The sequence below is a fragment of the Oenanthe melanoleuca genome, chromosome 2 (assembly GCF_029582105.1).
Source record: "Oenanthe melanoleuca isolate GR-GAL-2019-014 chromosome 2, OMel1.0, whole genome shotgun sequence".
Lineage (NCBI taxonomy): Eukaryota > Metazoa > Chordata > Aves > Passeriformes > Muscicapidae > Oenanthe > Oenanthe melanoleuca.
The window spans coordinates 120,642,460-120,670,001 of NC_079335.1; the positions used below are offsets into that span (position 1 = coordinate 120,642,460).

General features: G+C 35.3%; 1 protein-coding gene across 1 annotated transcript in view; it reads left to right on the forward strand.

The window, feature by feature from the left end:
- AGMO (alkylglycerol monooxygenase) overlaps positions 1-27,542 on the forward strand; it is a 186,390-nt gene that overhangs the window by 109,092 nt on the left and 49,756 nt on the right. The window lies entirely within an intron of this gene.

Below are 27,542 nucleotides of genomic sequence, written 5' to 3' on the forward strand. Positions count from 1 at the left end.
ATAATGGTTATTCATAAGCAAGGAATTTATGAATGGGTGGCTGGATTAGCAGAACTTCATCAGAAAGTTACTCTTTGTCTTAAAATCAGAAAAAAATCAGATGAAACAGTAGGAACTAAGACTCAAGTTCAAAATGATTCCTTTGACTTCAAACATGTGCAAAATTTAAAGCATCTTTCCCAGCTGGAAGTTTCTGGTAGTAGTCTTGCTTTTCCTGCTTTTCTAAAAGAAAAGGAATTAGAAAAATGAAAAAAAAAATTCTACTGCTACTGTGGGTCTGGGAGGTTTTTCTGGTTTTTTTTTGGTTTTTTTTTTTGTTGTTGTTGTGTTGTTGTTGTTGTTGTTGTTTTTTTGTTTTTTTTTTTCCAGCCTGGATTGGAAAACAATAGCTATTAGACAATTTTTATAGCTAGATAAATGCCACTGATAGGGAATTGTTTAACTTCCCCCTTGCCCCCTTGTTACATTGTCAAAGCTTTGGTATATAAACCAAATGAATCTTGAATTCCTCTGTTAAGAGTATGCAAGAATTCAGGAAGTATTTTAAGAAGTTTACTTCAACACAATTTGGAAAATGTTTGTAAAATTTCCTGAGTAGCCTAATGCAGTAGAAAGGCTTGAAGTAACAAATTCTAAAATTTTGGAACTATCTGTCCTGCCCTTGAGACATAACTTTCAGACTTGAATTATTTGGGTATTCTAACTCAACTCTGAGAGAATTATGTTGTAATATACACTCTCAATACCTGTCTTGCTGAGTTCTTTATTAGTATATAAAAGTGTCTCTTATTAAGACATGAGCAGAAGAAAAAGATTAGATAATTTTTCCTATTGTTTATAGGGAATTCTATAGCTTCCTTTTCTTTCATGAAGAAGAAAATAAAATGAAGTGGTTCTTGCTCTGTTTGTTACATATTTCTGTCATTAAAAGAAATACTTCGTTGTCATCTTGAGTTCTCTGTTGTATTTTCCTATACTTTCTTCCTTTTGTTTATTCTTTGGTCCTTCATATTACAGATCTTTGTTTTTCTTTTTTTTTAGTCCTTTGTTTGACACTGACTATGTAGTTCATTTTTAACAAGAGAAAGAACTACCTTGCTCACAATTTTTCTTTGAAAATACTGAAAAAACAGATGTCTTTCAAATTATGTGCTCTTGGGCAGACCAGAATAGATAATGTTTCTGAGTGATGTCAGTTTTACCACACTTGACATTTTGTCACAAATCAGCTATTTCATTATATTAATAGCTTTTGTGATCATGGAATAATAGAATAGTTTGGGTATGAATTATAAAGATTCTCTAGTCCAAATCCTTGCAATTAGCAGAGACATCTTCAACTACATCAGGTTGCTCTCAGCCCCAATCAACCTGATCTTGAAAATTTCCAGGGATGAGGCACCTATCTCCTCACTGGACAATTTGTTCCAGTGTTTCACCATCTTCACAATAAAAATGTTCTCCTTTTTGTACTCTGAATATTTGTAATGAACTTCAAAGTGTTTCCCATTTTAAAACAAATGACCCACTTTTAAAATAAATTATCCACTTTTGCTCCCAACACATTATATGCATGGTAGGCATGTTCCTATGGGTCTAATGGAATTTATGTAAAAAAAAAAAATCTGAGAGATTGCTGCAGATTTGTCAGTTCATATTGATAAGTCTTCAAATGCTAATGTTTTATGTCCATATTGACATGATCATTTTGAAACAGCAATACCAGAAAGCATAAGAAATACATAAACAGTTGGTTTCCCCAGAAGTTAGGTCTAAAATATATCCTAAAAAATGTTTCTGTTCATCATTCCAAGTGGTTTATCCTTATATATTATATAATATAATAACATTGGTAATCTTCTTTGCTCTGTTTTATATTATCTTACAAATTTTAAGAGATGTAAATTAAAACAATTTAATCGTTTTGGTTTCCTCATCTAAATATGCCCTCTTTAGCATGCACCACTTTGATCTTTTTAATCTAATATTTCTAGTTATCATAACCTGTAATATGCTCAAAAATGTTCTCGTTACATCTTCATCCTCATGTGTTACCGAATTAACATTTTTTTAGTAATTTAGTGTTCAAGAATGAAAGCACAACATCATGTAAAAGAGTTTGTGTTGCCTTTTTCTATAAATTATGCCTTCAAGGGCATAATTACTTAAGGGTGAAGAAGTGTTTCAAGAATTTAACAAACAATTCTCTTTCGGAATTCTTAAGTTAATGATGCACATTGCAGAAGATAAGTGCAAGACTGATTTTACCAACAGCATGTTCAATCATTAGTGAAAAAGTATGTTACTATTTTCGATATGTGTGGGGGATTTTCTGCTACTGTGTTTCATATGTTCTATTTCTCAAGACTGCTTTAGAGTCAGCAGATAGGATTTCCAAAGAACATATCCTTGCTATAGTCTTTGAAGGATATTCTAACTACCAACAATAGGTCCTTTAAACTGAAAATGATTAGGTTTGGCTCATAAGAAGACTTAACACTTATTAAAATTGCTGCATGGGAAGAACACCTTCTGGGGGGAGGCTAAATGGGATATAAAGAAGAAAGGAGAGGAAACTAGGGGGTCAGTGAGAGAAGGGAGAAGAACAGAGGAAACAAGGAGCAAGCCTTTCCCAATTTGCCATTAGATTAGCTCAGGTGGGCATGAAAAAAGCAGCTGAAGATGGCAATTTGATCAGAAGGAGCAGTTCTGCCCTCTGGCTCCGTTTTCTTACCCTCCTTATTGCCCTGCTAACTGGCTTTGCTGTTGGGCTGACTTAGCCAGACAAAGACTTTTTTCGGGTAAGTAATTCGATGTGGTGTGGAGCAACAAAGTTTCTTAGTGCTAAGGTTCAGGGAAGGAGAAAGCTACATGATGTTATAGGTGTGTGAGGAAGAAAGACTTCTGCAGTCTTAGTAGGTTGTTTTCTGTGTCTGCAGTCAAGTAAAAACAGCGTTGGCTTCATGGATACTTGGAATTTGTGTGTTACCAGATTTGGTTCCTTATGAAAATTATGTCATTTTTCTGATCATTTAAATACATTGTCCTCCTCCCTGCTATTGTATTTGAATTCATTCTATGGTATACTTGTGGAGATCTCTCCCAGAGTCCTTTTCTTCTCCAAGAAAATAATTTGAAGCTATCATCACTACAGAAGTGACTACAGGAGGTGGAACAGTGTACATTCCTTAGCATGCATTTTCTATTCCTTTTCCTGGATCAATTTCATATGGATTATTAGGTAAATGTGGAAGGGGGAGGGGGTGAAATTTTTTGTTGTTGTTTCTTTGTTTGAGGTTTTCTGTTTTGTTTATTTATTTAAGAAAAAGTGGTGATATATAAGGAAATTTTTATATCTTAAGAAAATTATTTCTTGGGTGGAGGTCAGTGAAAATCTCAGTGTCAGGGAATATATTTGACTGGTTTGAAGAGCTGGTGTGTCTCTTGTCAGAATCTGTGCTGCCACATCCTATACTAGTTAGCTTTCTTTAGGCTGATTACTTCATGCCTGCATAATGTGATGATTGTGTGTATTAATAAAGCCAAATCATTTTCTGTCAGACTGGGCCTGGAGCCTCCTAACCACCTGGAGGTAGCAGAAAACGTTGCTTGTGTGTTCAGTTATGTGACTGTTCAGCAGGCACAATATGTAAAAATAAATCTGTGATGATGGTCCACCTCTTTAAAGTGTTTCCATCCAACTGCTCTGGTTTGGCATCAGCCAGCATATTCCGTGAGCTGAATTTGGTCAAGCACTGGCTGTTATTTGACAGTAGTACTAATGAGGAGCAAGTCGAAATAAGAGCCACTGACATGTTGTTGGAACTCTTGTTTTAAATATTTTCACCAACTCATAGTAGCTGCAACTCAGACTCTTAAACTAAGAGGCTAGGAGTGAGGAAGAGGGAGGAGAAAATAGATGTCTGTCCTGATGTGTTTATCTTTTACCTTTGTTGTAGTTAAGACATTGTATCTGAGAGTAAATCTTTTCATCCTGAATTCTGCATTGCAGCTTAATGAGCTGCCTGGCTATGCCACGTTGGCTGGCATGTATTAATTTACAGGTAGGAAGGATAAAAAATCTAGGGCAACTTTCATGGTGGAAAAGAGAGAAAAAGGGTAGTTTTATACATGTGTGATGTTTTAAATTAATAACTTGTTTTCTTTTCTGTTTTATATGGGCATGTGGTGCGTTAGAAATATAACCAGCTTTGGAAGATACACAGAATCTTGTGCTGCAGGGTGTAATTCAGCCCTTAACTAGTGAAGGTAGAAATGAGCTTTATTGTGGTCAAATTGCTTATTTACTCCTCCAGAGTGTCTAAACTTGGTAGATGCAGCTGTTCCAAAAACTTTTGGAGACCGTATTCTGTACCAAATGGGCTGCTTCTCTGATCTTTGATGCAATTCTGGTATTTCTTATGGCATAAGATCTAATTGGTCTGGCTAAAATATAAAATATCTCTTTATTAAAGAACTGATTTACACTGTATCCTGTGTTCCACAGAAGTCCCTCTTAATGTGATATATTATCGAACTACTTATTTCTCCTTTCATCATACAAAGAGTTGCTGTTACCTCACTTGTTTCTTAGTATAATTTACCAGTGTTGGAATACTGACTTATGAGTACAGACATAAAACAAACATTTATTCATAAGAACTTATTTCCACATCAACGATAGTTTTCTGCTCTGTAGCATTTTTTCTTGGTCCCTCGTTAAGATCATCTGTGCCACATTTCAAAGAGCCGCATATCCCATATTTGGTTTCCATTAAGGTGAAAGCCCCATGCCCTGTGCTATGATTTATGACCTCAGCATTTATGCAGTCTCTATGCCCTAACTAGATTGGCTGGTGTATTTCAAATATATTTTAGAAATGAAACTGGGGATGGAAGGAAACTCTGCTGCCTATGATAAAAAGCCTTGTCAACACACATGGAATTAAACAAACACACATTGTAATCGGTTTTTTCTATGTTAGCTTCATTCAGAAAAGTTTGCTATGCCATGCAGTGTATCCCAGGGACTGGACTTTTAATATTCTTGACAACTGCCCTAAGGGGAATAATGTCCCTTAGAAAAAGTCACAGTAAAATCTGGCAGTAGATTAAGTTAGTTTCCACTTAGGTTAGACAGCAGAGTCATTACTGATTTTAGACTTAGCCAGTTTGAGAGTCGGCTTCACCACCATCAACTAAGGACTATGATGTATAGTTCCAGATGCTCTGGCCAATTGACCGTAAAATTGCTCTGCATTTCTGGCAGAGCAGTTGAGCTGGAGCTTTTAAAATCTCCACTCCCTGAGCTCAACACCCTTCCCCCTCTGCTTAAAAGCTGCTCATTATTCTTCTTCTGCCCGCTGATCTTAGCAAAAGAAAAACTTCTGGAATCAATTAGAAGTGTCTGCACTTGATGAGATTTGCACGTGAGTTCGGAATTGCGAGGCTTTGATAGTGTCAGCCAACAGCTGCAGTTTCAGGTGGTAAAATCGGGGAAGGAATTTTCCAGGGTTTATTTACAATCATAAAATAAAACAAAAATCAAGACAAGTTGGAAACCATCTAATGTGTTGTTAAAATGAAGCCTGAATTGGGTTATATATTTGTTTTGTCTGAAAAAAAGAAAAGTAAACTTGCAGTTTATTATCAGGATCTTTTCAATTATCTTGCAATTACTAGGCTGTATAGAGCAGCTGTAGTAAAATGCAAGCTATGGTCTCTTGCTGTAGTTTTACCTATGAAAGAAGCATCTGCTATTACTTTTGTCACTTTAATTGTCTGACAAGACAAGGAGGTAGTCATACTTAATAGAAATCAGAAGCATGATAAAGCTTCTAGTCAAAGATAAAGCAAAGGTAGTACTCTGAACCTAAAAAATACATGTTCACATATGCTGACTGAAATTTTGTGTATTCTTTTGTCAGCACTTTCATTCATAGATATAAAGTTAATTTTCTAACCTTTTTTATCCCAGAGCAGTTTGTGATTGGCATGTAGCTGTATGTAGTGTTTGCATTTTAAAGGTAACAGCTGTGCCAATGAGGTTATTAAGGTTCAGTTGTATATCTGAGCATGTCTGCAAAAACTATTTCACACATCTTGTTACTGATCTGATTTGGTTTGTAAGTCAAAGCAATACTTTTCTGTAAGTCAGCTACAAACCCTGTCAAACTGCATTCTTTTCTACATCATAATAACACATGGATAATGATAGAGATCACCATACTAGCAAATCGCTTGACTGATATTAGTCCCTGGTGACAACTGACATATTCCGCATGGGTAGATGTTTGTGTAACTGTAGTTGCCGAACTAGAGTTTTTTGGTGGATTTTTTTGTTTGTTTGTTTCGGATTTCTTTGTGTTAATGCACAAATGCATAAATTGTTTCATACCTGGTTTTTCCGCAGATGTGGCAGACTCACATTTCCTACTCTTGACAGAACCATTGCTAATCGATTTCTTAATAAATTTTGCATTAAAAGTTGATTTAAAGATGTAATGTAAAGTAACTTGCAATGTCTAAGAGTCAGAGGCAAAGTAAGATGGGAAATTCGTATGTGAAAGACATTGGCTTACTTGCAGAGATTTCCCTTCCACACAGGTCGTGTGGGGAGGAGCAGGATGCAGTCTGAGGAATCCACAAGTTAGATCCCAGCCATGAGAACGCCCCTGAGTGGGGAGCCTTCCAGCATCACTGTGCATGGCCTGTATGTGTGTGTTCTCACCCACATGTATGTGCTTGTCAGCACAGCCTGATATGCAAAATTAGTAGACTGCTTTCCAAAACTGGATTGCTTACTTCAAAGCTATTTTGACAGGCAGGTGGGAATTATTCTGAAGAGACAAGAGTTGTATCTGTGTTCAGAAGACCCCAAATACAAATGACTTAGTTTGAATTTTATCTTCAAACGTGATAGGCAGAGGGATTGAATTAACTTTTAAGAGATAAAAGCTGTAAATGAAACAAGCTGTTTCTGATGCAGAAAATATCTAGATTTGGCGCGTATGAGGTGACCATGGCGAACCAACGTAGTATTTAAAATATTTTGGATGTTTCTAGCTCATACAATTTGGAGAGAGAAACCCCAAATATTAAAAATACATACAGTCCAGGGTTGCTCAGTATTTCTATCTTTCAAGGGAAACAGTATAAGACCCTTCTTCCCATAAATTGCTTCTGCAACAGTGAGCAGAGTATGGCAGCTATGAAAACATTTCTGCCACAGAATGTTTGTGTAGGACACATAGGACTGTAATTTAGGCCATTGGAAATCTAAATCAATATATTTGTGTAGGAAAGCAGGAATTAATTCAAAATGTTCTAGGTATGTTTTATTACTTTTAAAAAATCACAGATGCTATCTTTTGCTCAGTCTATTTTTTTCAGAAGCTTTTTGTGAATAGCAAAGAAAGAAAAGCACAGTAAAAGTTGAGCCTCTGTTTTCCTACTAGCAGCACCTGAAATAACTACAGAGACTGAAAACTAGTTCATGACATCTGGGCAATTGCATGCTAAGTTCTAACCAGCCAGGGACTTTTGTCTAAAGTGGGCAATAGATCAGTAAGATAAAATCAAGCCATTATCCGTGCTGTGATTTATTTCCTTTTTTACTGCCTTGTTATATCATTCCCCTGTACAAGTTGTGTTTTCTATGATGTTTCAAGTCAGGGAGTAAGGGAATATAGAGAAAGCAACAAAGCTATATTTGATTTTATATATGGGTATTATGTAGCACAAAGAGAATGTTTTAAAATTTCCTTCCCCTGCCAATGCCAAATAAAAATGGCCTGATGAAAGAAGATTAGCAAATGCTGTGTTTAACAACTGATTACCAAATGCAGAACACACAAAACACTTTGTATGTTTAAAAGTTGGAAATAGGTGTTATGAGAAAAAAGTAAATGTAAAGCTCTAGTTATCACTTGAAACCAAAGCAAAATAATACAGCAACCCCCTATAGAGTCTGGGAGTGATCACATCTGTCCTGACAGAATTTGTTTGGTTTATCTTCATGTGGAAACCATGAAATGTTTTAATAGGTTGTTTATTTTGCTGATTGGAAGCTAATACAGTTGAAGATGCATGGTTTCAGTTTAAACATTTTATATTTTGTTTTATGGAGAAAAGGATGCTATATTTTGTCCTTAGCTATTACCTGAATTCATTGCACATCTGCGTATGACTATGACTCTCTAGATCTGGTAATTTCTCCTCTCTTTGACTTCATGTAGTTTGCCTACAGAAAATGGACAGATACTAGGAAACAGCTAAAAGTGGTAGTGGAGCTGGATGCTAAGAGTCAGAGTCTGGCCATTAACTGCATTGTTTTATACCTACTTCATAGCTATCTCCACTTCCTTTTGAGACCAACCTAGTTAGTTTATAACATTTTAGGGAGGATACATGTTATTGCACGTATATAAAAGGGCCTGTCCCACTTCTGGTTGGTGTGTAAGCAGTGAATAGAGTTGCCATCATCACGGCAGAATTCCTGGTCAATTTATTTTCCAGACTTAGAAGTGAAACCTATTAGTGAAACAGTTGCTTAGTTAGAAAAGATGGGGGGAGGGTCATGTATGCGTTGTTTTCTTTCTTTGTCATTTTCAGCTGAGAACATTCTAGCGCAGGATAAGTGTTCAGGAGTATAATTCTAATATCTTTTTAGTCCATCTTTTTTTCTAATGAAAGTGTTGCCCTAAAGTGAATCCATTCCAAATTAATCTTCCCATACAATGTGCATGGCTGATAATTAGCTCCTGGGGTTATCTGAGGCTTATTAAACTGCATCCTCAGACCATAAAGCATGTAAAAAGCAGGAATTCATCTGTCAGACTTGTGAATTGGACCTAAAAATGTGTTGCCAAGATAGCAACAACTGAGAAGAGCTTCTTGCTAGAAGCAACTTGCTAGAATTTGTCTTGCCTTCTGGATAGCAGTCTAAAATGTACAGTTCAATAAAAAAGCATGGCATATGCTTTGATATGTTTTAACAAGCACTGAAAAAAGTTGAGACTTTTCTAAATAAAAGGATACAGAACTCCTTATTCCTTCCCTTCACCTTTATTACTTTTGCTTTTTTCTTTTCTATGTGTGAGAAATAAAAAGATATTAAAGGAAAATGGAGAGGATTAGGAAAACCTTTTTCTAGTTCTTTAACCAAGTCAAAATAAAATAAAATCTATAAAATATTTTGAGGTCCACGAATATTGGAAATCACTTTTTTTTGCAAAATATTAAGACAAACACAAACAGGTGGGAGATTTGAGGTGGGTAGTTAGACTGTTTCATCCTGCCTGGGTTGATACATTTTTATTTCACTTGGTTTTTATTTTTGCTTTTTCACCTCACTGTTATAAAACAAAAACAGTCAAATATCAGAACAAATTATTGCCTGAAACAAAACATCTCACTCAGACTTCTTGGTTTAAAATAAAGTCGGGAATCTTCAACTTGCTATGATTTTGTTAATCTTTAAATAACACATTTCAAGAAAAAAAACTGTTTTAGTTGTCCCATCTCTACTTCTAAGAGCAGAGAGAGATAAGTGAGTGTTTTGTCTAGGTGGCTATCTCATCATCTCACTGTTGAAAGTAGTAAGCTTTTCATTAACAGAGGGAAACTGGATGTTGGAAAAAGCAAGCACTGTCTAGTTTTAACACAATCCTGAGTATTGGTAGAACATTAGCACCTTGAATCACACTCCGCTTTTTTTTTTTTTGGTTACATTTCTCAAGGATAGCTCACTTAAAACAGATAAAGAATTCTAGAGTACTCTGATTAAGAATAGTGATAGAACCAATAGTTACATAGCCTTAATTTATATAAAAATTGGTGCAATCATAATTGATGTTCTGAGGTCTCTTATTGGACTACTTATCACCTTCTAAATACTTGCTAATTTCTTCCAAGTTCTTAGAAAAAGTCTCAATCCACTAAATTAATCAAATCTGTTCATTCCAGTGAACAGTGGAGAGTTAAGAAGAAGGAATCAGGTTCTTTAGTGGATCCAGGTTTATTTTTTTGGCTTTGCAAGCTCTCTCGCTTTCACAACTTATTAGTATCAAATAAAAATCAAAAGCATCAGATTGCAGAAGTAACAAAAATAATAGCTGTGAAAGCAGTGTGCAGACAAAACTGGTTCATTTTTCCTAGACAGTCCAAATAAAATCTGCCTAACTACTTTGAATACTCTACTGTTTTATTTTTGTCTTTTTGGAGACTAAATTTTGTGATCTTCATGATTTTATTTTGCTTTGTGCAGTAATACATACTAATAAATGCTACACAGAAGCATATTTGGGCATATATGCGAGTAGTTTCGGAGAGCCCATAATAGATTTGGCAGCAGAGATTCTGCTTTTCAGAACTGTATGTGTGTGGACAAATGTTTGCCTCTTGGCTTAGACAGAGTTTTTGGAATCTAAATCATCTTTGGAAGACTGTTGTTGAAAGGGAACTGTGTTGTTAGGTTAATTGCTAAGAAACAAGCTAGGGTTGATAGCCTTCAAAATTTTGCTGAATGTCGACCTCTTTGAAGGAAAACTCAGAAAAACAGGAGTCGTGCATTTAGTCCAAAGTGTCGTCCTTTGGGAGAAGAATGTGAAAATTTTTGCCTATCAAGTATATTATGAAATGGACAGATTAAAATTGTAATGGAAAGGAAATGGCATGGTGGATGGCAGGCACGGACCTTCCTCAGACAATGCAGGGCATACCTAGTCCAAAGGGTATCTCTGTGGTCTGGGAGAGAAGGTAAAGACGGAAAACAGGGAGGATCTGAACATTCTCCCAAACTCTGTTAATTCATTTGTTAAGGATCTGAATGATTAGAAGTTGCTTATGTGAACCCATCCCTACAATACTGTAGAAACCGTATTTTGCAAGGATAGTGGGAAATGAGAGAAGAACCTTGGGTTTATATGGCATTAACTGCCAATTAATTATCTTATTTTACATCCAGTCCAGATGCCCTGATTTCTAAGGTCTTTAGACAACTCCTTGCAGGCAGATTATCTCTCTGTAGTTTAGTGACAAGGTCATGGAATCATGGTCACATACACAGGCACATGCTAACCTTATTTTCTCAGTGGTCATGAGTGAATCAGTGATTTAAGCCTAAATGTGGTATATTTTTCTGTCCTGAATTATAGAGGAGACATTCCTATTGTTAATATTCATTAGCATAAGTTTTCTTCCTTGAAATTTTTATGAAGATGTCAAAATTGCAGGTTCAGCTAATGATCTATTAATGCCAGGCAAGAATGCTGTATGACTGTATGATTCCAGCATCATTTCCCTATTACAGCTAATGCAGTCCATCTCACTGAAACCAAAAAGCTATTGCCAATACACCTCTTAAATTATTCTCAAGCTGCCAGCTGTGCCATTTGCCTTTGATCCTTTCTTTCATGGTAATTGTCATACTGAAAGGTAAAACTAAAATATATTCTGCACCAAGAGCCACCTTTTCATACTTCTGGAGGATATTTGTCCTCACGAGATTCATACAGATTTTACGTACTATTAATAGTCTTCTCTATGTGCTATTGCTGCCATCAAGTGCAATTATATAATTATACATGTGTAACTACTCATGTACAGTAATTTTTAAGTAATGCCAGCTCTCTAGAGCTCCAGCATTTTCTTACTGCTTAATTTAAAAATAACACTTAGCATTAAATGAAACACATGGAACACCTCATTGTTTTATTTTAATGGGAGCTAAAAATTGAAAAATTCTGGTTGAGTATGCACTTTGATGTATGTTGCTGACCAAAAGAATAGATTGCCTTGTTAATAGATGAAATTTGGTAGTTTAGTGACTTGCTTTCATGGTTTTGTTTACTCTCCCAGATAAGATAATTGAAAAAAACTGTGGAGTTGTCAGTGTAAACAAATCTTTCCAGCAGGGAAAGCAATTATATTTACTTTACATGTGTTATTACATGCGAAAAGAAATACCTCCAAGATGTTCTTCTGACCAATGTGGTTTAAAAAATGCTTTCCAAATATGAAATTTTTTATTACTTCTGATCCATGATATTTAGAGAGGAAAACACTTTTCAATTGTTTTAGTGCTTTAGGAACCTCATTTAAAATATTTGTGTGGTTTTGATCTTTGCTATATTAAGGAGATCCTGAAGCATCACACTGTCCATTGACTCTACTGTAGTAAATCTGGATTTTAATGTACTAATGAGAGGCTGGTCTGCAAGTAACAAAGCACTTCATCACTACATTCTCCACTTGCAATGTGCTACTCAAAAATAAATATTTCCTTTATTAACTCTGAAGTCAAACTAGTTAGCATTCAGGCATTCTAAGAGTTGTATAAGTTACTGACGAGTCCCACAACGAAGCAACAGTCCTGTTTCCAGGCATGTACAATATAAACATGAGATGAAAGGCAGAAGTTGAAAACAGACAAATTTTAGACCAATAGGTCTAACAATTATGGACCAATCAGAAAGTGTTTGTCTAAAAATTGAGCATGTTCGTAATCAAAGGTACCAGAAGTAGCTCAGAGAAGAGAGAGATGTGCTGATAGGATCCTTCAAATGTTGAAAATTATCTTACTTTTGAAAAGGGAGCTAATATACATAGAAAGTAATCACTTATCCAAATGGACAGTCTAAGACCCATTTATTTCAGTAGCACTGTGGGTGGACATCAGTGAGGTGTGAAGGTTTTGGCAGACTGTTTTTGTGTTGGGGATATGAAAAGACAAGGGCCTGGATGAGAATTCTAGATCCATGAATGACTAAGATTAATTGTGTCTGGTGTGGATATGGGGAGTCTCAAGACAGGTGAGGTTTGAAGATGACATATAAACAGTGATGATATCTAGAATTATGGAAAAAGGAGAGAATATTTATTTGAAAATAGAGGAGATTAATAATTTAAAGTGTATTTAACTTAAGCTAGCATTCAAACACACAACAATATTGAAACTGATGGAATTTCTGAGACTTGAACAAAAGGGTGGTATCTGCATAGAGATGATAGAATTTGTGCTGGGATGAGTAATATCTAGAGAAGCACAAAACAAGGAAAAAGCTTGCACAAGAATGGTGTGTCTCAGCTATCCAAGATGGCATAAACACTTGATGTTACTGAGCCCTTCATGATGGCTTAAAATAAACTTTATAAATCTACAAATAGATCATTTTTAATAAAAGCAAAAATTATAGAAATATATTTGATTAAAGAAAACTGTTCAGATACACAACAGAATAATAGATTTATCCTTTTATTCATGGCAGTGAAACTTCGGTTTTTTGAATACATGAAAGTTAAATTTTCTGGAAACTGACAGCAAACATGTTCCCTGGTATGCAGCAGTAGAGTGCTCTATCACCACAGACTATTATTGCCAGAGAGGATTAATCTGTGACATAGTGATTGTTCAGCCACCAATGTCTTCTGCAAAAGCAGAAATGGATTGTACTGTTGAGAAACCAGTAAATAATGTTTATGACATATCAATAGCCAGAAGAATTAAAGATGAGGGTGCCAAATAAGATGTAAATATTTGCCATTAACTATCCTGTCTGATGCATGCAAAAGACATAGATTTTTTTTTCCCTTTAATCTGTGCAAAACGTTATTAGTTCTCTTCATATGGAAAAGGGCCCTCTGAAATAAAATAGTATTTAAAAACATTTCCAGAAAGAAGGAAGTAATTAATTCCATAGAAAACCTGACGTAATATATGAACAACAGTAAAGAAAGATTTCGGGAGAGAACTTCAAATAACTCAAGTGTTAGTGAGACATAAAGACACTGGAAGACTCTAGGATGAGGTGAAGAAAAATAGAGTGATGAAGTTGTGTGAAAGGATGTAATACAATGAAAGGAAGAAAAAGAAAAAGCAACATGGTTTCTCAGGTAAATGAAAAATTTTACGGAGAAAATATTATTATAATAAATGGTATTGCTATCACTTGTTTCGAAAAATCAAAAGTTAATATCTATTCACTGAAATGTCTTCATATAGTTCTAATAGGTGAAAATGGGTAAAATGAAAGTTAAAATCAAGTCAACATAGATGCTTGAGGAGTCTCATAGCAGCAAGTTTGATGCCATGTTGAAAAAGTAAATAGCATCCTGAAGTGATATAATCTGAGTTGTTGGATTTTTTCTAAAAGAGAGAGAATGATGATGTATAGTCAAGTATTTATGATGGAAGGGGTAAACACTCCCTTTGATAATATTTTCATTTTTTAACAGCTTTAACACTGTATGATTTGGGACTATTCTGGATGATTTACCACACCTAAGAGAATGGCTCTAAAGTTTCAGTATGATTTTTTTTCACTATGGTTGCTACTAATTTTTTTTTTTTTTTTTTGCTTTAATTTTTCTGATTTAATATATCCATGCATTTTCAGATAGAAGACATTACACTATGACGTATATTTAAATAGATTCTAGAACCCAAAAGAAGTTATTAGCTTCTTGAAAAGCAGTGCAGTGGGGAAAGTCTTAGATAAATATAACATCTAATGTGAAGTTTTGCATTTGATACTTCTATTTAAAATAGCTATAGTGCCTACTTTGTGTGTGTGTGAGTGAAAAACATAACTTGGAAATGTTTACATCTGACTGATCTATTTTAAGTAAAAGACATATATTGTTTAGGTGCTAGTGAGAAGTGTGAATATTGTGATTGGCTACTGCACAAAAACTTTCAGACAGGTAGTATGTGGAGAGCAAATGAATTGCTACTGTGTAAGTTTTAAACTGTAGATGCAAAAGCTAAAATAATATTTAACTATATGTGGTATAATGAATCTTTATTGGCAACTGGCATTCACAGACTATTTGAATGGCGGTATTGGCCAGACACAAGTAATTTGGCAGAGATCTTGCCTAGTATATATTTGCAGAGCCTGTCTGCATAAGGATGCTGGCAGGTTTTTCCTGATTTCTATTCCAGGTGACAAATTTCTATCCAAGCATATGAGTGATCAAATATTTTCCACTGGAATCTGGGCACTGTAAAATTTCTGAAGCTGAGTAGAAAAATGGAAGGATTTGCTTAAACTATAATAGTCTCTGCATACCAGGGTGACAGCAAAATATTTCCACTTGGACAACATCAGAATGAACAATGCAGAATTGAACTAAACATTTTTTTCTGGAATACTGATTGTATTTTGTTGCCATTTCTCAGTGGCATCCTGTCCTAACCTAGAAGCTGTGATCACTGTACTCTTCAATTAATTTCTGCATGAAAATTAAGCACTGGAAAGTACTAGTGCACCAACTGTCTACCAAAGTGAAGAACGCTGTTCAAACCAGATGAAAGCTATAACATAATCCCATTAGCTTTTTTTTTTTATTCTGATGCAAAGCCAATTAAAAAATAGAATAGTTTCCATTAGTTTATTTGTCTTTCCTGGAGCAATTACAATTGCTAAACTTTCCTAAACTATATAAATGTGGAGTCTCCCCTTGTGACAGGTTGTTTAAATTTATAACTAAAGCTAGCATTTCCATCTCCACTAAAAGCCAAACAGACATTTAATTATGGTGCGTGACATTTCTGACTAAAATAAAGCCAACAGATCCTGTCAGACAGCCCTCATTGTTCATGGATTTTGAGCAAATTGGGGATCTGTGAATTTATAGCCAGGTTTTTCTCTACTATTGTTTAAAATAGCACACATGGAAAACACGCCATGGGTGTGTTGTAATTCAGCTTTAATGATGTAACACTTGGTTTCAGTCAGTCGTTGGAGGATTGCAGTAACACTGGTTTAGTGCTTCAGACGTTGCATGTTCCGTAGCAATTATAGTCCAGCTTTCAATAATGGCTGTTGGCGGGATATCCACAAGTGAAGTCATAGCAATTTTGAGAAAGAGCTAATAAAAATACACCTGCCTTGTAGTGGAAAACGAGCCTTTAATATCTTTGCTTTGAAGTTGAATGAAGCCCACAGCATTAACTAAAAGATACCAGTATTATGATGCAGTAATCCACTCCCCCAGGGAAAGTCAGGGGATTGAAGTATGAAAGGCTACTATTTTCTAGTCACATATTTTTTAGTCACCATAACATCATGAAGGAAAATTGGAAATAACAAGGTGATAATAAAAACTGGAAGAGTTGTTGCTCTAAAATTAGGAATTTGCAAAGCATTCCCAAACCATAGTTCAGGGTTTCTGATCAGTTGTTCAATGATTCAGTTATTAGTTTTAATGCAATTCCTTACTTAAGTATATCCAAATCTACTTTTTTGTTGAAACAATATATGGAATATTAAAACAGCATTTATGGAAAATATTTTTTTTTTCCATATAAATTCTCAGCTTTGCATTCTGGATCAGTTTAGCTTTTGACAAGGTTTTTACTCAGCCACTGTCTGTTTACAGCTTTTAATAATCCTCAGTTTCGTTTCTTGACCAAAAGATCTAGGGTGAATTCCTTTTCTCTTTTTGTTGTGTTTTCTTTTATTTTCTATCCTGATATACTTTATATGTTTTGAATTCTTTCTCATTTTAGGAAGCATTGTGGTTACCTCTTTGTGGCCTATACAGTCAAGCTATGTGTCATTCTAGCAGTCCATAATGCAGTAGTTATATGCGGTTATAAACCTCTGCTTGGAAGAATTGTAGCAAAGTATACTTTCAGTAAATGATAGGGAAAAATGCAACCTCCTTAACTGCTTCTAAAATGAGAATTGGAACTTGGAGGCTCCTTTCCTACCTATTGCTAAATTAGTGACTGCTTGGGCAGATGACAGAACCTTTCTTTGTGTTGGCGTAACTGAGTGGAAAATGAATCCAAGAATGCCCACATTCTAATGCATCTATTAGTTATGATTGTTCTAGTAGCAAAGAGGATCTGGAATTCCCCTATCAAAGGGCCTTAAGCAATTGGAAGTTGCACTGTCAAAAGATACTGGTTCCTTGCTTCCTTGTTTTTTGTTTGTTTTTTTTTCTGCACAAAACTCTGTTGCTTATTGTGACACACCTTCTCTTGCCATGCAGGTGGCTGTACTGGTCTTACTGTGGTGAGCGTGCCTAAAGAAACTTTAAGTCAGACATGTATGATTAGACCTCAGCTTAGGCTCACAGTTGTTCAGTGTGATTTATTATACAGCTATTTTGCAATCACTGATGTTGAAGTTAAAATCCAAACTGCAAAAAAAAATTGTATGAATATATAAACAAATGGTCCTCCTATTGTAGTAAGAGTGGCTAAGAAATGAAAATGATTGGTGTATTCTTAACACAACAAGATTAATCAGGAGATCAGCAGAGTTACTTCCATATTAATCACTAGATGTAATTTATTTAAAAAATCTAGGGCATTTTTTCAGGAATTTTTCTGCAACCTGGAGCAGCTCAGGAACTCACAGGACGTAAATCCTACAGTTGGACCTCCAGTTTCAGCTGTTAGAGGTTCCTCTTAAAATAGCCAGAATTTGTATGACTTCAGGGCTGGATGTTGCCTCTCATCCTCACACTCACCAACATAGTAGGGTCCTCTAAGTGGAGAACAGAAAGATAAAGGGTGCTTAACCCCATGCTGTTCTGATCAAACACCATTCCCTGCTAACACAGGAAGAAACATTCATCAAAGGGATATCACTGGAGAATGATCCTACAACAACATGCACACATGCTTAACTTTGGGTTAATGGGACTATTTAGGTGCATGAAGCTGAGCATGTGTTTTAAATCTTTGCTGGATTGTAGTCTGTATTTCCCTTTCCACTAACCTGAGCCTTTACGCAGGGATCTTACTGGTCTGAAATGCCAAAAATTCTCTCTGCCTGTGAAGAAGATTTTATATGTCTGAATTCAGTTTTAGATCATCCCTAGTTGCCTTGGATTTTAATCTTGCTATGTCTGTGGTTTCTGTTTTTTGTTTAGGGTTAGTAGTACATTTTTACACATTTCAAATATCTTGTGGAGATTTGCCACTTCTTCATAGCAAATATGCATATAATTACATTTCAAATAAAAACCCCAAATAATTACTCTTTTATTAAAAGTACTATTAATAATGATACAGGCTTCTAACTTTTCTACTAGTTTATGCTCTTAAATGAGGGCTTTAATTTCTCTCAAAACTGATTTAAAAATAACTAAGGTGATTATCTGTTTTAATGATTTCTGTTTTTTGGGAGTGAGCCAACCTGTGCTGTGATTGGAAGATTAATAATATTCAGTTAAGTAAAAAGAATGTAGAGAAATGTTGAACCAGAGCAAAATATTTAGACTCTGGAACACAGTGAGCTTTTAAGCAAATACGATGTTGAATCCTGGAGCTAAATTTAAATATACACTACAGTCAGTGCTAGTCACAAAAGTTTTGTTTTGCTGGGTAAACCACACATATCAGGAAGCTGAGCTGTTACACTTCCTACAAACTTCATACTACTGTCACTACGCATTTTGCTGCTGTTCTTTCCTTTGTAAAATCCAAGTGTGTAATTTGCATCACTACTCTGAAAGTAAATTGCTATCGAGTCTTGACACCTGCCAGCACTGGTATTCATTTCAAGCTGTAAAACATTGCTTTGAAAGAAATATTGGGAAACTCATTAAATGTTGTCAGCTGTGTCATCTGTGTTATCATAAAATAATATAACTAAGTATTTCTGGATTCTGTTTGATGCTAAAAAAAATGAGTAAAACTTTTTGTGAATGCTTTTCTGTACTTCTGAATTATTTTCTAGAGTTAAGTCCCCTGATTTTTATTAATTCTGCACACACACACACACAGGTTTTTTCCATGTGTTTCTTTGAGAAGCATGGACGATTTCTGGTTTTATACTTAGAAAATTCAATATCCAATTAAGGGATTAAGTAGGCCAAGTCAGACAAGAACTCTGAAAGTAAAATTCCCCTAGCCTCCATTATTTCCAAGCTGACACAAAAACTAAATTTACATGAACTTAAAGTTGCACAGTGCTTAAACACAGTAGAAGCTAGGTTCTGACCGTGCCTGGTTCTGGATAACTCCCACTTGTTTCAGATGAATGGAGTGTAATATCCAGAGAAATAATTTTTTATGTTAGGAATTTCATTTATGTGCATGGTCATTTCTCATTTATTCTTAACTATCAGAAAACCTCCCTGCCTCATGAAGCATATCTATCGGTTCCATGTGTATGTATACTGTGCATAACCAACTTTAGTGAATCTGGACTGAGAAGTGTAGTAATCAAATAACCCCTACAAAAATAATGTATTAAAACAAAGATGGTTGTAATCACACATATTAGGCAGGTATTTTCTGCTGGAAAGTGTATACGACTTAATTTTTTTCCTGTGCTGATAGGCCTACTTTTCAGAAGATGAAAGGAAGAATGTGAGAGGGAAAATAAATGCTCTTGTCATTAGCTTGGTGAGTCCTTCATACTTGTGATCCTACAAATCCAAATCCCCAATCCAGATCAAAAAAGATTCCATAATTTTTTTAAATTTTTCCTCAAAGGGAAGAAAATGCTACGTAATAATGCCTGACAGATAACTTGTGATCATCCCACATTTTTCTTGAACTTTCACCAACTCCAATCCTAGTGAGTTCAAACTTCTTGTCTTAATCTTCAGATCTTCCATGCAAATTCCCACTCTCCTCCATGCTCTTGAGTGCATGGAGTTGTCTCCCATCACGTCCCATTTCGTTGGGCAGACTGATCTTGGGCCTGTTGGTTTAAATGTCTATCTTGTTGCTCCTCTCATTTGTTGAGCCAATTTCGGAAGTTATTATTTACTAATGTCTCCCTCAAATCCTCTCTCAGGATCTGCTTTTAGGATGTTTAAAAGACAGGAACCAGTGTGTTGGTGTTGGCCAAAAAACCCTTTAGGTGGCTGCTGAAGGCGGCACATGGTACAGGCATCCCTCACAATTGTCTCTCTTTTCTGTGGGCTCTTGTTTGTCATTATGGGTTATATACTCATAAGAAAAAAGGCAGCTTTAGACTTGCTTGGAACCCTTCACCTACTGAAACTGTAATCCTGATTTCATCTGCAGAAGTTGACTTTGTTGAAGCAGTAAAATTGCAAGGCTACCCTTAATGAATTAATGAATTGCAGGTTAATAGGCACTGCTAGTGCTGTTAGTAGGCGATTTTCAGCCAAAGATACATTATTAATGTGACCTCTCTGAGGGCCCTGTCCTGGGCCATGCAGCAGATGTGTTGTGGTGGCTGACAGGAAGAAACCCTGAAAGCAATTACAGAATATAGTTTGTCCTGGAAATCATCAGGGAATCCTTCAAAGAGTATTAGAGAGCATTGTTCTAATCAAACTGTGAATATCTGTAGAAGACTAGAAATGGAAGCTAGAAGCTCAGAGAGAAGCATGTGGCTGAATTTATGTTGGGAGGACAGAAAAGAGTTGTAGATAACAGCCCAGGGGCACAGACCTTTCATGCTCAGAATCATGGCTTCAAGCAGAGGTGTTAAATCAGTGTTTCCAGACTAAAAAATTTTACATCACCACTGAGACAAATTCAGGCTTCCTGATGGAGCCATCTGATGGAAGATTTGAGCAGGGAGTTGGATTATGATCATATAAATTTTCTGATGAGGAAATAATGCAGCCATATACACTTACTAGTTGGTTTTTTAGAAGTGAAATGTCATGATGAAGTATATGGACACTCTGCAAATTTCTTTGAGGTACAGTTTATAGCTACTGACACTAAGGAAGGCAACTTGTATATTGAAAATTGTGTAATTGATAGCCAATGATTAAGCATTAACCAGTTAGCCAAACAAGAATTTTGCTACTTTTGGTAAAGAAGTGTGCTTGCAATTTTATGTGTGCAGCTAACTTTTAGCACAGAATGGTCCACTGAAACTGAGCATTTTGAATCACTGCATTTTCTTGGATCTGCCTAATAAAACCACTGCCATTTATGTGTCCAAATCAGTTTAATCTAGGCATAAGTCCATGGGGGAAAAAAACATCCTCTATTTTTGCATTTTCAGTCATAAATCAAATAGATTTTCAGTTATTTACTTTAGTGTTTTACATGTAAAGTGGCATGAATCTCAGTGTTGTAGTTTTTCTGTGTATTTTGCTGATTACACCTGGCAGTTTGACAGAAATCTGTCCAAGTAAATGACCAGAATTAATTACCTTTCAGTAGAGTAAAAATTAGACAGGGATGTGGAACTCATAGGAGCTCCACAGAGTAATATACTACTTTGTATTTCTCTACGTTATGGTTCATTAGGTGTATAAATAAATCTTTTCAATACACTTTGGCAGTATGGAAGTAAATTGTCATTTTAAATTAAAATCTCATTAGCAAGATAGTATATACACCTTGATATCAGAAATGCACTTATTCTTGTATTAATGCCATGTTATTAAATTAACTGTCAGTGTTCTCCAGTCCACCTGTACTAGATAACAATCAAAAAAGATGTGAAATTATTCTATTCATTTTGAGTTTGAACTTTCTTGTACTTCTTCCCACTGCTGCATACCCAAGGGAAAAGAGTTCCTTTATTAAGACTGAAGCCTAAAATTCCACTGCCTCAGCTCTTGAGAGAATTGTAGAAAATTAAGAACCCTGTCTACAAGAGAGGCTGAAAAAGGGAAAAATAGCCAGTTTACAGGCCTTGGGGGATTAATAAGTCTTCCCATATTCCTTGGAATCCCATTGAACTAAAGTTACAGCGAGGCCATGGAGACAAAGGTCTGGTGTCTTTTTCTCTCCTGATCAAAGTGGAAATTGTATTTTCCCTCACTTACTTTCTCTCTCAATCCCTATGCCACCCTTTGTTTTATAGATTGGAAATTCAAAACTTTGGGTTAGTAAACTAATTTACAAAATAAAAATTAATTATATAGGTTTTTACATTGTTATGGTTAGGACATCCTACATATTGAAAGTAAAAATCTCTGCATTAATGTGGGAGAATTTGAAAAGTATTTCTGTAATCTGAAAGTACACTGTTTCTGTCCATGTTCAAAAATTCAAAATAGATTGTCAATCTGAAAAAGGTAGAATAAGAGAATTAAAGAATTTGCATGTTCTAATCTGAGAATTGCCATAATAGTACTGCAGTGTGCTTAATTGAAAAGAATTAATCCACTGAATGCAACAGAAGGGTTGGCCAAACTTTTTTAAACCTAGCTGTAAGGAGAGAAAAGAGGGGAAGATTGGTGAAGAGTGTATATTCAGGGGAAAAAAACCCACACGCCATTGGATAAAAGCAGCTACTTACAAAAATATTATTAAGACTAGCCACAATTAGGAGACAAATGTGAAAGGGTGGAGAGCAGTGAAACAGGCCAGCAAAGGAAACAAGAAAAGAAAAAAGTGTCAAAAAGTTACAAAATATAATATTTATAGCTCAACAGGAAATTGCCAATAAAATCACAGTGCTTGTGGCTAGAGTTGAAAGGAGAAAGTAGACAGCACTGCAGGGTAAGCTAAGGTAATCCTTTTACTTTCCATAAGCAGCAAAATGCAAAGGATCATAAAGAAGGCATGTTTCTGGATGTAAACCTGTGATGTGTGTAGCTGTGTGCCTATCTTTGGCAATATAGTAGGAAAAATGGGTAAGTTGGGGTATTTTACCTCTAGAAATAGGGCTTCTTTGAAAATGCCAGTTTCTGTATTGTCATGGCTTAATAGTGCATTTGGAATGTGTTGCAGCCTTGCATTGGGTCCTGTAAACTGGGAACAGAATGCAAACGTGAAAGAACACCATAGGAATTGCTTTAATAGAACTTGCATGTATGTACCTCATACTCTCTTTGTTGACTGCGTGTCACTAATGGTCACCATGGTAGTTTGCTAGCACTCTTAACTGCCTGTGCTTGACTTGCAGAGATAGAACTGACTAAACAAGGGAAGAAATGGGAGAATGAACTTGTGCAAAGACTTTTTTGGTAAGAAAAGCAGAGAAGGGAGCAGAAATGTAACACTTCTGTAGTAAAGAAGTATGGGTCAACTTTCACTTGTGAATTTGCTCATTCTATCAGGCCTCTTTATGTTCTTTGCATAGTAATACTGGAGGAATTTAGTCATTTATTCTAGTAAAATATTGCTTTCAGAGAAGTCCTGTATTTATTTGATTTCTAGAATCAAATCAAATTTATTAGCTACCTTATAGAAAGATGAGAAATTTCAAATGCATCAATGCCAAAAGACATAATGGTGGATGTGGTTTGAGGTCAAAAAGGGAAAAAAATGATATAGAAGTCTCTGAGGGATTGTTGAGTGTGGTTTGTTGTAGTGGCATCTAATTTAAGACATCAAAGTTTATTTTGGAGCTTCCCCAAGTGACTTATATAAGTGTGTCTGTCATGTCCCATTAGCATGTGCTAGTTGCAAAAGGATATGGGAAAAAACAACCAATTGAATATTAAATGAAGCTTGGATCCAAAATAAAGGAAATGCTTCTGACTACCGGAGGGTCCTTCTGCTAAAAATCAAACCCCCACTTTCCCACTCCCAAAATATGTCTTTTCACCATTAGCTTATGCCATTATTATAAACCTATTTTTAAAAAATATTATTTAGTGCATTCAAACTTAATGACATTTCTTTATAGATAGCCCTTTCTGTCAATAACTGTTACATGTTGTCATCACTGTGAAGTTATTTGAATATTGCAGCATAACATGTATTCCCCAAAATTATCAGGAAACAGACACATTTTTGTATCCAGGCCTAAGAGCAAATACCAATACTGATTTAGGAACAGGATCTTGTCAGATTTACTTTATTACAAAATTTCAGGAGAATCCTATATGTCTTTTCAGAACCTTTTTAATCTTACTGTTAACTATTTCTGTTTGAAATCTGTATCTTTAGCAATATATTCTAGCTATTAAAAATTCAGGAGTAATATTAAAAAGAATAAGGAGACTGCATGGTGCTAAATGTATTATTTCTACTCACAATTATAGTAAAAATCATCCATCAAGTCACTGACATCTTCTTCCCTTTCAGTTGAAGTGTGGTGAACCATTTGTTAAAGTGCCAAGAAAAATTTTAAAATCAAAGGTAAAGACAAGAAGGTCATTCATGGCTATTTACTCCCCACTGAAATCAATACTAAAGAATGTTTTTTGTCATGAAATTCCACTTTTGCCCATTTTTTAAAAGAGATAAATGGAGAAAACAAGAGGACTCACAGTAGTTTAGAAATAAGATTAACATAAATGTGTTCATCTATATATAAACAAAAATAAAATTCACATGTGTTTATTGAACACTCAGAGTAATACACATGCACAAGTGTTCTATATATTAATAGAGGATGCAATATAATACACAATATATGGTAGGAAACACATTAAAAAATGAATTAGTGTTTATCTTTATAATGATAGGACAGATCATCATTCATCATTTTTCTTGCTTCTAAACTTTCTGCAGAAATATTTTTAGTTTGTTTTTTTTTATCAAAAATATAGGAACAGAGGTGAGGTCACAACTTGCCAGCACTTAGAGATGCATTGATATTTTTTGATATATTGTTTGGCACTAAAGTAGTTTTTTTCACCAATATTATAATTGAGAAAGCAAACTCCTTTGAAAATAGTCAATTGTCCAGAGTTTGGCAAAAGAAACATCTTGATCCCTTTTATTAAAAAATGTAAAAAAAAAAAAAAAAGAGATGAGCTCAAAGTGAGCCTGAAATTACCAGCTGTTCTGTCCTATTTTTGTCCTCCAGGTAAACTAATATTGGATAATTTATGTGCAAATTTGGTTGTTCTATTTTGTCTCATGTTCAGGGTTTTTCTTATTACTGCTCCTGTCTAACCCATAATTTGCTAGACATCACTCCTTTCATAATGAATACCCTCCAAGTTCTTACACTATCCAACACATTATTTTTATTGTTATGGTTATATTGTTCTTGTACTGAGCTGCAAGAAGGAATATTCTTAAGTAGCACAATTCCATTGCATTTTGATTTGGCCTTTCAGATTCATACTTCTAGGTTCTAAATCCACCTGTTAGTCCTGCAGCACTTCTCTGCGCTGTAGCCATCAGCTGCAGTATGTTCAGCAAACACAGGAGAATTAATAAATTTAAACGAGAATTAAGTTCAACCTTTATATATTTGGCTGGCTTCTTAATAGAAGCTTAGTAGAGTATTGAAATACTGAGAGTCTCTGAATACACCCTAAGTTGTCTTTAACCAATCTGGTGACAGAAGCATAGACTGAACCATGTGCTTGGGTTTAGTGATGGGACATAAAAACTAGCAGAACTCATCATGGTTCAGCCAGGAATGGTAACACATAATAGTATATTTTTCTACTGGGGAATGCCCTTTAGACTTCACAGATGCAGAATCTCAATAGTACTCCAATAAAAAATGAACAGAAAAAAAAGGAAGCGCTGAAGTGATACTTGGTGCATTGTAATTGATAGTATTTTAAAAATAACTGATTACTTTCTGCTACTCCTAAGTCAAATTCACAGACTGATTATTTTATAAAATACCTCTACAAATGTGTTGAGCTATAGGGAATCCACAGCTGAGGAACATGTGTTAGCTCAGTGTAGCAATGAGAAATACCTAGTTATGCAGTTGTGCATGTTTTCATTGCCAGGTTTCACAGTGGACTGCTTCATTGATGTAGCTTGTAGTGCACTGTTTTCATGGGAGCACAAAGGAAAAAGTGCTAGACTGCTTACCATCAACTGAAGCTAATATGGCATGCAAAACAAAACAATAAAAAATGATGACAAAACTTCTCATGAGAACCATGTTGTAAAAACAAAAAGCTCACAACTGTTTCAGCCAGTTTTCCTATAGAAATCATGACTTTGGCAGTTTAAGACACAATGTTAAATTTCATTTGAATTCTGCTGTATAGCATCTGATAATTATTTTTATACCAGCACAAAACTAAGAAAGTTCTGTCAGTCTGGATTTAAGGACTGCAGTGTTCTTTTTATTTGAACTCTAGGTATCATCTTTCCCTGAAACTTGTCTGTTTTGATTTTATAATTTGTGGTCAAGAATGGCATGGTTAATTCTGAGTAGTATCTGCTGGTAGTACAGTGATTCTGTGAAAAGTGCTGGTTTTCAATCAGTGATCAGGGGTCACACTTAAAAAGAAACTGGAAATTACTTAGTGATTCGGAAAGAAAAAGCATACTTGATTTCTTTAGGAAATTATTGTCTAATTGTCATAGTAAGAGAGCCCAACTTGGAAGCATGGACAGATCTAGCTATTGCACATTAGCACAAAATGCATCACTGATTTTGGGTATGAGATTAGTCCCTGAAAGACTTTTCAAAGAATAGTGAGAAATAGTAAAAAACTGAGAAACATAAAAACTTACTGTTGTCTTTTCCTTTTGTATCCAAACAGCCTACTTTTCAGGCAGAAATGTGAATTTTCACATACTAACATGTTTACAGTAGATTTTATGGTAGGTACACAGGTGAATATAGACATATGAAGTACTTTATTTTTCAAATGCATATGTAACATATAAGAAGCTTTCATTATCAAGTAAGAATCTGTGACATTGTTATTGGAAGGGTCTTTTAGATTATTAAGGTCTTTTCCTGAAGTCAACAATGACAGTCATGTAAAAGAAACTTTTATGAGTTTGCACATAATTAAGTGTAGTTATAGATACTGTAGGAGTGTTGTCAAGCTGCAAATGGTTTGGGAAATAGTGACAGTAATGATTCCATGACTGTGTTCCAAAATCTTTATGTGGCTGATTTTCTTGAGATATTTTCCATAACCCTCAGACACCTCAGAGTAAGGGAAGGTGAGGCAAGACAAGAAATTCTGCTGGTTTCCAGGGCCCTGCTGCTCCAGGGCTAGACAGTGTAGGCTATTTAGTAGTTTTATCACAGGGGGACTTGGCAGTTTCAGCCTTGGCTCTCTTTCTTGGCTAAAATGCACTAGGGCCGCCACTGTGCACAGCAAATGAAAGGTAAGATAAGGGAAATGCAAGGAACTTAGGTATTACCCTCTAGCCTTGCACTATTATCTGCACTAATCAAGAAGTGGGTTGCTGTTTTAGCCAGCTGCACTCCTAAGGATTCAAGGACATCTGAACTTCATTGCAAACAGTAAGCAAAATAAGAAAATAAGAAACATTACGAAAATAAATGGGATATTTTGTCTCTTCATTATTTACTTGCCTTTTAGTAAGAGCTCCCACAGACCAAAAACCGTCAGCTAAATATTGCTGCTGTGTAAAATTCTTTTGCCTGGCAATCAACTCTTTTTCTTTTTTTTTTTTTTTCTTCTTTTTTTTTCCTTAGTATTAGAAAAGTATTAGAAACTAAGAAAAAGCTTCAGGTACATGAAGCACAACAAGTTGCAAGGCTTGTTGTCTTGGTGGAGTGTTATGATAACAAGGCATAGTCAGTGCTACATTGCTTTGATGCCTAAGCTAATATGCTTGAGTTTTCTCAGGCTGCTCATGGCCTTTACATTTGTGGACAAGCTCTCTATTTAGTGACAACTTTTTAAAAACTGCATTTACTTCAGGAAAACAGTAATTTTAAAACTCTTCACATATTTCGTAGTTATTCTAGCAGAAATCCAGCTTTTATTAAAGC